Source organism: Echinops telfairi, unplaced genomic scaffold, assembly GCF_000313985.2.
Source record: "Echinops telfairi isolate 266 unplaced genomic scaffold, ASM31398v2 ScPeMD7_1;HRSCAF=3_0, whole genome shotgun sequence".
NCBI lineage: Eukaryota > Metazoa > Chordata > Mammalia > Afrosoricida > Tenrecidae > Echinops > Echinops telfairi.
This window is the reverse complement of record NW_022103896.1, coordinates 85,876,759-85,890,891: the sequence shown is the minus strand read 5'-3', so window position 1 is coordinate 85,890,891 and position 14,133 is coordinate 85,876,759. Positions and strand designations below refer to the sequence as shown.

General features: G+C 39.7%; 1 pseudogene; it reads right to left on the bottom strand.

The window, feature by feature from the left end:
• Positions 1-578: 578 nt before the first annotated feature.
• Positions 579-1,151, bottom strand: LOC101664178 (annotated as a pseudogene).
• Positions 1,152-14,133: the final 12,982 nt, after the last annotated feature.

Below are 14,133 nucleotides of genomic sequence, written 5' to 3'. Positions count from 1 at the left end.
GTGCAAACATGGGCATCTGTCAGTGGAGACAAATGCTGAGCAGGCTTTAGTAGAGCTCCAAAGGAACACTGACTAGGAAGAAATAGTTGGAAATCTACTTCCAAAAGATCAGTCAATGGAAATCCCATGATCACAGCCATCGAGTTCTGATTGTTGGGACAGCAAAATCATGAGCAGCATTTTGTTTCATGGGGTCATCGTGAGTTGGAGGGACACATGGAGTAATAACAACGAGGATAGCAAACCAAATCGTAAGGGATAAAGAGATTGGTTTAGCAAGTATTAAGGCTTAGGCATGTTCAGGTACGGGTACCATGAGCAAAGAAAAGAAGAGCTACATCAAACGTGTAGGTGCATAAGAGTCATTCAACTCTAAGTACTCATAGTAGCTCTACATACATCTGCTTATTATATTCACTGAAAGACCTTCTAAAAACATCTTTTCCTGGACTCCATCCCAAGGAATTTATTCACCCCCCACCCCCCAAGATCCAAAACCACCAAGGTCTCTTTTTCTTATGTTAAAATACATAATTATTTCTTGAGCAACTTGAAATAAATGAGAAAATGCTTTCCTATTAATCACTCCTTTCATATACTCTAAATTTGTACATAATGCCTTTTTCTTCCTGGACATCAGAAAGAACACTTCGGATTCTGAGAGAAGTTTGTATTTCTCTAAATCAATTTCAGTGGGTGGGGGGGAGTGTCACTTTCAGATTTCTGAATGATCCCTGTCACAAACAGTCTAACGTGGCCTGGTTGGTCCATGGCTTCCTTATAAACAGAACTGCCTCCTATTAGCCAAACCATGTCGACTTTATTTCCTAATTCTGGTTGCTCAATTAGTTTTAAGGCACCACCCAGACTTTTGGCAAGAAAATGAGCTCCTTGTGGGGTTTCCTTGAGTTCTCTACGAGAACTACATTAATTCTGTCTTTCAAAGGCCTGTTCTTCTCAGGACTGGAGAACCAGGTCTTCCTACCCATCATCACCAAATTCTGTTTACCTTCTACTGAAGAGTTAGTGGGCGTGGTCATTCTCTGGAAATACTGGAAGTCATTCCTGAGCATGGGCCAGGGTAAGTTTCCGTTCTTGCTGATGCACAAGTTTTGGGAGACAGCGACGATGCAGTTTAATGGGGGATCCATGACAAGAACTGTGAACACCTCAGAGCTCAGCATGGGACACCAAGATATTTATTCTTAATTACTTAGTCTGGAGCTAACCATGAGGTCAGGTAAACTCACAGGCCAATCTGGGGACATAGGAATAGAGAAAGAAAAACAAAATGCAGAACAATTTAGAAAATAAAATCAATAGGACCTGGAGATTAATTAGATGGGGGAGAGAAAGAATATCTCCAAATTTCTAATTCAGTAGCTGCTTGATGTTGTCACTATGTATACAATAGAAAAAATTAGTTTAAATCTTTAAATCCGGAGCCATTCAAAGTCATTTATCCCGATTCTTTTTATGTATTTTTGTTCTGGTTTTTCTCCTTCTCTTAGTAAGCTTCTTCAAAACACCTTTTGGGAATGGCAACTGGCCTACAGATTCTTGTGATATCAGGGAACCTTTATGAGAAAAATACAAAGAAAATTTGTATGGAAATAAGCAAATTTTGTTGTTCAAATTACCAGTGTAATATTTAAATATTGAAAAGCACATAGGTATCTTATTCCATCATCTCTCTGGCATTTTGCCATAGAAGGGGGTGCCCCCCACCCCCACCAAAAAAAAAAAAAGCAGAATTGCACTGGATGGAGTGAAGCTTTCTTAATTCGAATTTTTTCCCACTAAGTGAGCATCCAGCAACTCACTCTGAATGAGTGCACCCAGTGGCATCCCCTGGGAGGGTTCTCTCTGGTCACAATGAATTTTTTTCTTAAAATCAGTTTCGCTAGAACCGTGTTATTTGTGATGGCCAATTTAAGAGAACAGCACGCAGCTGTGAAATTTTGTTTCCCGCTCGGGAAAAATGGCACAGAACTGTTGTAATATTGAACATAGCTGACAAGGACAGCTCTATGGGAAAAGCTTCAAGTGTATGAGTAGTTTTCTCATTTCAAAAAATGCAAAATGTCGATTGATAATAAACCTCATTTTGGATGTCCATCAACTTCAGGAACAGATGAAAATGTTGACTCATGGTGCATTTGGAATTTGTTCCACCGCGTCGGACTGTTAATTAAACTTTCTGTATAAAGATTCTGAAAGGATTGCATACCAGTGTGACAAAATAGGCCTGATTTGTGGCAGACAGTAGACTGGTTTTTCCACTACGACAATGACCCTGCTCACACAGCTATCTCAATGCACCAGTTTTGGCATAAAATAGCCTTACTCTCTTGACCCCCACAACTAACTCACCTGACCTTGCTCCGTGTGACCTCTTTTTGTTTCCACAAATGAAGAGAGACATGAAAGGATACAATTTGACAAGATAGAAAACGTGAAGGAAAAAACAAGGGAAGTGCTGTCAGCCATCCAAACAGATGAGTTTGAAAAATGTTTCCAAGAGCGGAATACATAGCTTTAATTTTTTTTTTCATTTTTGTTTGTTTGTTTGGCTACCCCCTTGTAATATGCTGGGTTGCATGTTGCTGTGATACTTGGAGGATATCATCGGGAACACCATGGTGGAAGGTTTCAGCAGAGTTTCCAGACTAAGAACAGGGAGGGAAAGGGATCCACTTCCAAAATTAGCCAATGAACACCCAGTGGATCACAAGAGAATATTATCTGATATAGTGCCAGAAGATGAACCCGCTGAAAAGAAAAGCACCCAGAGTACACTGTGATCACCAGAAAGGAATTTAGCAAATCGCACGTGATAGTGAGATGACAGCATTTCTTTCTGTAGAGGGTCACTGTAGTAGTTAGATGATTTTATGTCAGCTCAACATTCCTAATTAAGGGTAGCGCTAAACCTGTCATAAGTCACAGTCTGATGCTGTGCCTTTCAGGGGGTGGCCCTCTCACTCTGCCCTCTTGCCTGCTGGGACCTTCTGGAACTGATCCTGAGAATTTTCAGAGCCCTGCCATGTTTCCACCAACCTTGAATCCACTTAACTCTGCATTATGCCCTCATTGGCCTGTGATCTCTTGTACTCTGTATCATTGCCTGTGGTGGCATGAATATGAAAAGGGACGTACAGACTAGGACTGGCCTTACGAACTTGAGTTAGACTGGGCGGAAATGCTTTTTTTTCCTGAAATGTTGCTTTTTTTTTTTAATTAGGAGTTAATATATATATCATATCATTCCATAGTTCCATCGTGTCAAGCAGAATTGTACAGTTGCTTCCACGATCAGCTTCCAAACATTATTTTTCTACCTGAACTCCTTGACATCATCTCCTTTTTACCCACCCACTACCACTCTACCCCCTACCCCTCCAAAACCCTTATTCTACTTGCTGTCCCTATATGTCCCCTGAGTTTCATATGCCAAAACACAGAAAAACATATAACACAACTTCAAGAGGGTGACCTCCAATAGCATAACACCTCTGAGATACACCCCAATATGAATGAACAAAAACAAAACAAAAATATAGAAAAAGTTGAAAAACAGATCCAGCATGCATCAGAGGGGGGAATCAACTGACAAACTTGTTCGTTCAGGTCAGATTTATTTATGCCTTTGATCTTCTATGCTCATCTCTCCAATGCTCTCTGTTTAGTGACCACTGTCCTCTCATTGCTCAATTTAGATAGGGGAAGTTCTCCAGAGGCTTATTTCCTATGTCGTTCCACAAATGAATCATGCCTCCCATTGTCATCCATCACCTTTAGGCTCTGATACTCATCCCTCCTTTGACTTCGGGTTATATGATTTACAGTCCTTTGGTGACTAATGATGATGTGCTGCCACGTGGACTTAGCTGACATCTCACTTAGATGGCTGCTTGTTTGGAGACAAACCTTTAAGACCCAGACACTGTTTTATCTGATAGCCGGCCATCACATAATTTCTTTGCCACATTTTGCTATAGCATCCATATCTTCTGTGTTCCCTTTCTGGGGGTGAGTATCAAGCAGGATCCTAAATGTAACAACTAATTGTTCTTAAGTTGGAGCTAGAAATTAATGTGAGCCCCAAACCCATTCCCAAATCTATGTTTGTTTCTTTTCTTTTAATTTATTATTACTTGGGGGTTAATACACATGTCAGATCATTCCAGAATTCAATCACATCAAGCAGGATTGTTAAATTGCTTCCAAAATCAGTTTCCAAACATACTTTTTGTTCCTAGACTCCTTCACAGCGCCTCCCTTTTATCCCTCCCCATCACCGCTGTCCCCTTACCCTCCCAACTCCCCTGCCCCCCCACCCCCCGAAAAAAAACCTCACCTTTATACTATTTGGTATCCCTATAGGTTCATCAATTCTGGGTTTCATTTACTGAAAAACAGACACAAATATAACACAATTTCAAGAGAGAGACTCCCAATGACATACCATATGTATATGAGTGTTCCTGGATTTATTTCTCTAGTTAACCTGGCCTACCATAGGCACTATGAGTGGGAGCTGACTCAACAGCAATTAACACACATCTAATGTAAGGAAAAACTTAACTTGTTCCTTTTTGTCCCACTATAAAATGTCATGCAAATGATTGGCAATCTAGATCCCACAGACCAGATTCAACCCACTATCTGCTTTCATAAACAATTTTATTAGAATACTGCCATGTTCATTTATTTGCAGACAATATAACTTACAGAAGTTAACATATTACCAGTACCTTTACAGAAAATATTTGGCAAAATCTGATCTAGGAGACTGTTAACAACTAGATGCTTGTTTAGCAAAAATGAAGGAGGAAAATAAGAAATTGATTCATTGAAATCATGATTATGAACAGTAATAAATCTACAATCCATGTTTCCTTTGGGCTACCCCAATTTATGAGTATAAAAAAAATCACAACAAAGAAACTCCAATCTATAATTCTCTGGGTTAGCCTCCCACCCTGTTTACATTCTAGCATCAGAGCATCCCGGCTAAGGTTCCTATAATTTTGGTGACTTCTACTTGGCATCCTGAATTCTCCCATCACCACTGTTGCCTCTATGTCCTTGGAACCCACTTCTCAAAAAGGACTGCTTCAATTGCTCTACCTACCAATATGACCCTAGTGCTAATCAAATAACACATAAGTATTATACTGTCTTAGAAATGCTTTAGCAATGAATAGCAGAAATTCATACTTCAGAAGCTTTTTAAAAAATAAGTGTTGATTAATTCGTTTTAAAAGAAATGTAAGTGACACCAAAATCATAAGCAACAAAAGAAAAAATAAATAAATGGGACTTCATAAAAACTAAAAACTGTGCACCAGAAAACACTTCATCAAGAGAGTGAAACAAAAACCTACTGAATGGGAAAAAGGATTTGAGAGCCATATGTGGAAGAAGGTTTAATATTCAGAATCTATAAAGGACTTCTATAATTCGTTGAGAACAAAGACAGCCTAATTAAAAAATGAAAAGATCTGAACAGGTATTTCTCCAAAGATATACAAATAGCCAAGAAGCACATGAACATAGCTAATATCATTAGTCAATCTTTGGCTCCACCATTACTATAATTAGACAGCTCAGGCAAGATGGCTTCCAGGAAGATCCACTAGGACGGATATCCTACACTTCCCAGAAAAAGCGATTTCAGTAGATAAGTAGACCTAAGTTTCTGAAAGTGGGGGAGCAGCAACACCTGCTGATGAACTCAACTTTAACATACACCACTAGCACACTGCTGTGAGCCCCACTTTCCTTCTTGGCACAGCCCATTTTCCCTGTGCTTGAGACAACCCAACCAGCCAAACCTTTTAGATGGCTGGCCTCTGAAGCTAGTTCTGTGTGAGCAACTTGATGCAGATATGATCAGTACCCAAGCTCGACTTTCCCCACTTCTTTCCCTTGTTCTACTTCAGTCCCCCCCACTCCCCTTTGCCCCACATCATTCATGCAGAACATGGGTTAACAAAATAAATAACACAAAGAGCAAGGTGATTTTATTTTCTCCTCCATATTATTTTCTTCAGCTTTTGTACTTTGGTTCCATTACAATTCTCTTACATTTTAGGAGTTATCATCCACTTCCTATCCCAGAGTGTTCAATCTGGGCTGCCCCACCCTCCTGAGAATACCCATTTCCTCCGTGCAAAAACCGGTAGTTCTTTAGATTCTGCACACCAACCCAAACAAGGGTCTCTACCCTCATCCCCTTCTGAGTGCACCGGTATGTTCACGTTCATATTACCACAGCAACGGAAAATAGCATCTACACCCACACCACATCCTGATCTTTTGTTTCCCTGCAATTCCACCCACTTTCTCTTCCTCCTCTCTCTCTCTTTACTCTTGAAATATATTTCAATGGAGCTTATTTATTCTGATTACCCTCTTAAAATACATTTTCCCATTATTTTTACTTTTGTAGGCCTCTCCAGACAGCTGCTTATTATTACTATGATTACATTTATTTTATTTTATTAACACTCTTCTTCCCTTCCCATCACTCTCTCCTTTAATCCATTTAACCACCATGTATTTTCCAGCTGCTATTAGTCATCTGCTGTATCACTAAAGAGCATTTTCTCAGATCACAATGCAATGAAACCGGAAATCAACAGTAGAAAGAATGGGAATATAAAGACAAACACATGGAGACTGAACAACATAGTACTTAAAAACAACTGAGTAATAGATCAAATAAGAGATGAAAAATAAAGAAATTCCTTGAAGCTATTATGATAACACATCATACAATAACCTTTGGAATGCAGTAAAAGCAGTAATCAGAGAATAATTTATAGCCTTCAACATACACATGAAAAACAAATCAAAATCCAAAATCAGCACTTTAAGGCACTTCCAACAACTAGAACCAGGGCAACAACAAAACCCACCAATAATAAAGATTGGAGCAGAAATAAATGAGGTGGAAAACAGAAAAACAATGGAAAAATCTACAAGACATGAGGTTTGTTTTTTGAAAGGATTAATAAAATTGACAACCCACTGGCAAACTTAACAAAGGAAAAGAAAGAGAAGATGCAAATATCTAGAATTAGAGATGAAAAACATGACATCACAAAAAGACATCATAAAAGGAATAACACAGTATTACAAAAGCTGTGTTCCAACAAGTTCAATAATCTCGAAGTGGGCAAATAGCTAGAAATACATTATATACCCAAAATAACACAGACAGATGTAGAAAACTTGAACAAATGAATAACAAAAGAAGAAATAGAAAATAAATAAAATTTTAAAGTGAAATACAATTTTAAAACAAAATAAGATAATATTTTTAAAATCAAAAAGAAGAATAAATAGAAAAGATAATCAAGAAATATTTTTTTAAATAAAAGCTTATAAACAGATGGCTTCACGGTGTAATTCTATCAAGTATTCAGGAACAAGCTGTCACCAATTCTACACAGGCTATTCCAGAGTATTGAAAGGGACAACAAACTCCTAAATTCGTTCTATGAAGCCAGCATTACCCCGATTCCAAAACCAGGAAAGTACAGACTAAATAGTTCTTATGAACAGAGATGCAAAAATTCTCAAAATTCTGGTCAATAGAATCCAACAACATATTTAAAAAATAATTCATCATGATGAAGTTGGATTCATACCAGGGCTGTAAGGGTGGTTCAATATTTGAAAAAACAATCAATGTTTTGCCACTACATAAACAAGATAAAGAATAAGATTCACACAATCATATCAAAAGCTGCAGAAAATAATTTAACAATATCAAATACTTGTTTCTAATTGAAAACCTCAATAAAAGAGGAATAAAAGGGAAATTTCTCAACATAATAAAGACCACATAGAAAAATGCAATGGTCAATCTCACACTCATGGGGAAAAACTGGAAGCATTCCACCTGGAAATGGATTATAGACAAGGATGATCCTTATCACCACTCTTACTCAACATTGCGCAGAAAGTCCTAGCCTGAACCATTATAAAACAATAAGAAATCAAGGGAATATAGTTGGGCAAAGAAAAAGTGCATTCCTCACTAATCACAAATGATATGATTCTATAGAGAACCCCAAAGTCTCTTTTAAAAGACGTGAAAACAATTAAAGGTTTTGGTAAAGTATCAGGATACAAGATTAAGACACAAAAATCAATCAGATTCCTATGTTCCAGTGATGAGAACTCCAAAAAGGACATGATGAAAGCAATACCATTTACAACAGCTACACAAAAGAGAAAAGAGCTTGGAATAAGCCCAATCAAAGGATCAAAAGACCTCATACAAAAAATACGTTTTACAAAACACTGTTACAAGAAACCAAAGAGACCTGCACAAATAGAAGACTAATCTGTGTTCATAGATGGGAAGACTTAATATGGTGAAAATGCCAATACTACCTAAAGCATTCTAAAAATGTAACCGAATTCCAATCCAAATCCCAACATCATTCTTTAAAGAAATGGAAAATCTAATTAGCAACTTCATATGGAGAGGGACGAGGACCTCAGAAAAGCAAAGAACTTCTCAAAACGAAGGGCAAAGCAGGAGGCTTTGGACTACCTGACCTCAAAACCTATTGTATAACCACAGTAGTCAAAATAGCATGGTACTTGTAGCATGATAGATACATAGACAAATGCAACAGAACAACAAACAGCAGCAACGGAAGCAAATGCATCCACCTACCTGCAACTGATCTTCATCAAAGGACCCCAAACTATCAAATGGGGGAAAGAACGCCTCTTAATAAAATGTTGTTGAGTAAATTGGATCTTTACATGCCGAAGAATGAAACAATCTTTATGTCTCCCATGCACAAACACAAACTCAATATAGATTAACTACCTAAATAGATACTCCAGAGCTATTAGGATTATCAATGAGAAAATTGGAACAAACTTAAGGGCCCTATTTCAGCACATACACAGACTACCAAATCTAATAAAGGAACACAAAATAGAAGACTGGGAGCTATCAAAAAATAAAACACTTTACACATCAAAAGACTGCATCAAAAGGGTAAAAGGAGACACCAGGAATCAGGGGCAAAAATCTTTACTGATGATATCACAACCAAGGGACTAATCACTATTATTTATGAAATTATCCAATACCTCAATAAGGAAGAAACAAATAATCCAATAAGAAATATACAAAGGACATGAATAGCCAATTCACAAATGACAACACTTAAAGGACTAACAAAAACATGAGGAAATGCTCATGATCACTAGTCATCTGGAGATTCAAATCAAGACAATAATGAGATATAATTTTACATCCACAACAATAATCCAATTCAAAAGCAGAGAACAACAAATGCTGCAGAGAGTGCACTGTTGGTGGACTTGTAAATACGTACAACCATTGTGGGAAATGATATGACACTACCCAAAACAACTGGGAATACAAACACCATATGACCCAGCAATACCTCTGCTGGGGATATACCATATATACTCATGTATAAGCCGAGTTTTTCAGCACATTTTAAAGCAGTTTTTGTGGTAAAATTAGGTGCCTCGGCTGATATTCAGGTCAGCTTATACTCAAGTATATACAGTACTCCAAAGAAATACGAGACAAAAGACTTCCGGGAAAATGGAGACTAACATACCAGAGGGACTCCCCACAAATCAGCACAGGAGAGTTACTAAGAGGGAAATTCCACACTCCAGGTCCAGGAGAAGCATCATAAAAATAACTAAGCACAGATTCACTAGGTTTTGAGAGCCTAGAGGTTTTTGGCTTACCACAGTGGAGGCCGGCTAGGGTTTGACCTTAGCCCCACCACTGTCTCTGCCAGAGCCAGGATCATTTGGAGCTGGCACAGGGGCTTTATCTCAACACAGCCCTACCTTGCCACCGCCTCAGGGCAGGGATTAAACCCCTTCAGCACTAGAGTCAGGGATCAGGGCTCAGCTATATTGTTACTTTTGTTTCCTTCACTTCTCTCTATTCCCCTCTCCCCACCCCCGCCCCAGTCTCAGCGGGCTTAGTTTTTTTTTCTTTTTCCCTTCCCTTTTCTCTCACACACCACTGGCAAACTCCAGATCACTCCCCTTAACCTAGGGCAATTACACCTTCCCTCCACCCAGCTTGGAACGCTCTACCCTCTGCAACGTAATCTGAGGCTGGGGAAAGCCCACCCACTGGGAAAGCCCACCCATCCTCCACCCAGGAATATCCTGCCCAAGTTTTTCCCAGGGAAATACTGCAGGCCCACCCCCTGAAGTGATTAACACTTGGCTGGGGAAATCTCACCTACTTTCTTTGGGGGAAATCCTGCCTGTATGGCTCAGGGAGCTCCTATATGTCCTCTGTGGTCCCACTTGACTGAGGGAACTTTCTTCCTTCTGCCATGGTGCCTCACACGGCATAAGGCAGCTCAGCCAATACTCGCCAACATTCCACGCTGCTGTAGGAACCTCTACCCAACCTCTGCAGCAGTAAACCTGACTAGGGCAATTCCACCCACCATTCATGGTGCTCTACACCAAAGCAGGCAACCCACCAGCCTTCTGTGGCACTCCCATTGCAGCATCATCCCTGCAGGCCCTCTGTAGCACCACAAGCTGCAGTGAACCAAACCATCATGGATTCTTGTGAGATCACCCAGTACAGCACCATCCTCGTGGATCCACAACCACCCAACCAGCATCCCCTGAAAGGAACATCCAACTTGCCCTCCAAATAACAGAATACTGGTTGACTAGAGAAAGAGTGAAGCCACAGGAGGATAAAGTAGTAGGCCAATTTCAGAGTGAAACTAGCTGCAGGCAGTTCAAGAAGCATTCCTACAAGTCTGCCAGAGAGAGCCAGTGCTCTTTGACTACCTGGAAAATGGGACCTGGCTCCTTTCAAACAACGTAACGCAAACAGCAATCAGCTCCCATGACCTCAACGAACAGCATGAAAAACAACAGGCAATGGCAGAAGATGTCCTGAACCTATCAACATGCATAGAACAGACATGGATCTGCCACAGAAAGAAATGTTCAGAATGCTGCTTTGAGTAATATAAGTAATGAGGGAGACAATACAGAAAGAAGGAAATGATAGAGAAGATAAAGTCCATACACCAAACGGAAATACAAGACCTTAAGGATGAGATAACAAAAACCAGTAGCAGACTCACGGAGTTCGTCAATCGACTGGAGGACGCAGAGAACAGCATGGGTGACCTAGAGGACAACCAAGCAGATTTTAAGAAACACGAACAAAAATCTAATAAGATCATCAGAGAAGCTGAAGAAAACATAAGTGCTACATCTGATGCTATGAAGAGAAACAAAATCAGAATAATTGGATTACCGGAGTAAGACACAATAGTGAGAGAACTCTTGAAGGAAAACTTCCCCAGCTTAATGAATGAAAACCAGACAACTATTCAGGAGGCTGAAAGAACACCAGCTAGACTGAATCCCAAGAAGTCACCAAGGCACATAATAGTTAAACTATCCAACTTTGAGGAAAAGGAGAAAATCATGAGAGCAGCTGGGGAAAAACAAGCAATCACATATAAAGGGACAAGGGAACAACAAGTGATCCAAAATCAGAGGCAAGGAGGGTGTAAGAGGCCTGGTAGGGGTTGATCAAGGGCAATGTAACTGAGAGGAATTACTGAAATCCAAATGAAGGCTGAACATGATAGTGGGACAAGAGGAAAGTAAAAGGAAATAGAGGAAAGAACTAGGTGGCAAAGGGCATTTATATAGGTCTAAATACAGGCATGTACATATGTAAATATATTTATATATGATGATGGGGAAATAGATCTATGTGCATATATTTATAGGTTTAGTATTAAGATAGCAGATGGACATTGGGCCTCCACCCAAGTACACCCTCAATGCAAGAACACTTTTTCCTATTAAACTGGCATTCCATGATGCTCATCTTCCCGACATGATTGGGAATGGGTGCATAAGCAAATATGGTGAATAAAGCTGATAGTGCACAGCTATCAAAAGATATAGCATCTGGGGTCTTAAAGACTTGAAGGTAAACAAGCGGCCAGCTAGCTGAGAAGCAACAAAGCCCACATGGAAGAAGAACACCAGCCTGTGTGATCATGAGGTGTCGAAGGGATCAGGTATCAGGCATCAAAGAACAAAAAAATCATATTATTGTGTATGATGGGGAGTGCAGAGTGAGGACCCAAAGCCATCTGTAAGCAACTGGACATCCACTTACAGAAGGGTCATGGGGAGGAGAAGAGCCAGTCAGGGTGCAATGTAGCAACAATGAAACATACTGCTTTCCTCTAGTTCTTAAATGCTTCCTCCCTCCCACTATTATGATCCCAATTCTACCTTACAAATCTGGCTAGACCAGAGGATGTACACTGGTACAGATAGGAAATGGAAACACAGGGAATCCAGGACAGATAAACCCCTCAGGATCAATAATGAGAGTAGCAATACTAGGAAGAAAAGGGGAAGGTGGAGGAGAAAGGGGGAACCGATCACAAGGATCTACATGTAACCCCCTCCCTGAGGGACGGACAACAGAAAAGTGGGTGAAGGGAGACATTGGACAGTGTAAGACATGACAAAATAATAATAATTTATAAATTATCAAGGGTTCATGAGGGAGGGTGGGCAGGGAGGGAGGGGAAAATGAGGAGCTGATTACAAGGGCTCAAGCAGAAAGCAAATGTTTTGAGAATGATGAGGGCAATAAATGTACAAATGTGCTTGACACAGTCGATGGATGTATGGATTGTGATAAAAGTTGTACGAGCCCCAAGTAAAATGATTTTTTTAAAGAAAAGAAATAAGCGACAAACACAAACAGATGTATGCTTTCTGTGTTCATTGCAGCACAGTTCATAATAGCAAGAAGCTGAGAATGAGCCAAATACCCATCAGTAGAAGAATGCATGAAGAAACTCTGGTACATACACAAAATGGAATACTATGTATCCCTTAAAAACAGCAATGAAATCATGAAGCACCTAAAGACGTGGAGGGACCTAGAAATCATTATACTGAATGAACTTAGTCAATCACAAAATGCTAAATACTGTATGTGTCTTCTACCATAAGCATAAACACCAATTCAGAGGCAGGCTTCTGCTCTCAGGTTATGTAATCTTCAAATACACTCTCCTAAACTCTGAGATAGAGAGCCTGCCTAGCACCCTCTATATGTGCATCTTAAAAACTACTTCAACAGAGGAGACTACAGCTCACATGTGGTCGATTTACAAAGATATGGGTAGGGAGAAGACCATTCAGTTGCTGCTGTACAAAACTGTGTTAACGTCACCCCAAACCAATGGACACTCCTACCAAAATGATAAGTAAGCCTTACTGGAAATTCAAGTCAAATCAGGGGAAGGAGACATGTATAACTCGGAAAAGGCAATTGCATTACTGTTGGTAGGGAAAAAGGGAGGAATATCAGAAGGAAAAAAAAAAGCCTAACAATACTTACATAGAACTCAAGGGGAGAATATACCTAGTACTATGTTCTTAATCCGACACCTTTGAACAGGTTTCTACACAGTCCTTGGTGACCCCAGCCAGATGCTATAGAGTACTGGGACTTTAGACTCTTCTTTTGAGGGGCATAACAACCTTCATAGGCCACAGCAAAATAACTTAATATGGAAACTCCACTGTTAACTTGGCTTTTCCTCAAGCTCACCTGTAGCCCTTGGTTGTAAGACTGTAATTCCCTAGTGTGAGAAGAAGCAGGTAACTGCTATCCCAGGGTCATAGAACTGATGGTCATTAAATTTTTGTGCATATTTCTCGCCTTGATGGTCCCCAACGATTGGTGGCCTGGGACTAACATATATTTGCTATTTTAATGCCCTCCTTGTTTATTATAACAAGTATTAATCTGGTAGGTGTAATTCTGCTGTTGTGAATGATTATTATTGAAAGTTCTGCCCTATCAACAACATTCAGTTGTGTATGTAAATAGTGCCAAGCTACTTAAGAGTTTAATTGTACAAGTCAACAATTCATGCATTGTAGTTGATAGCTGGCCTGTACAGTGAACCCTCGTTTATCGCGGTTAATTGGTTCTAGACCCTACCGTGATAAATGAAATTCCGTGAAGTAGGATTCCTTATTTGTAAATCAAATATTTTCGTAGTTAGAGCA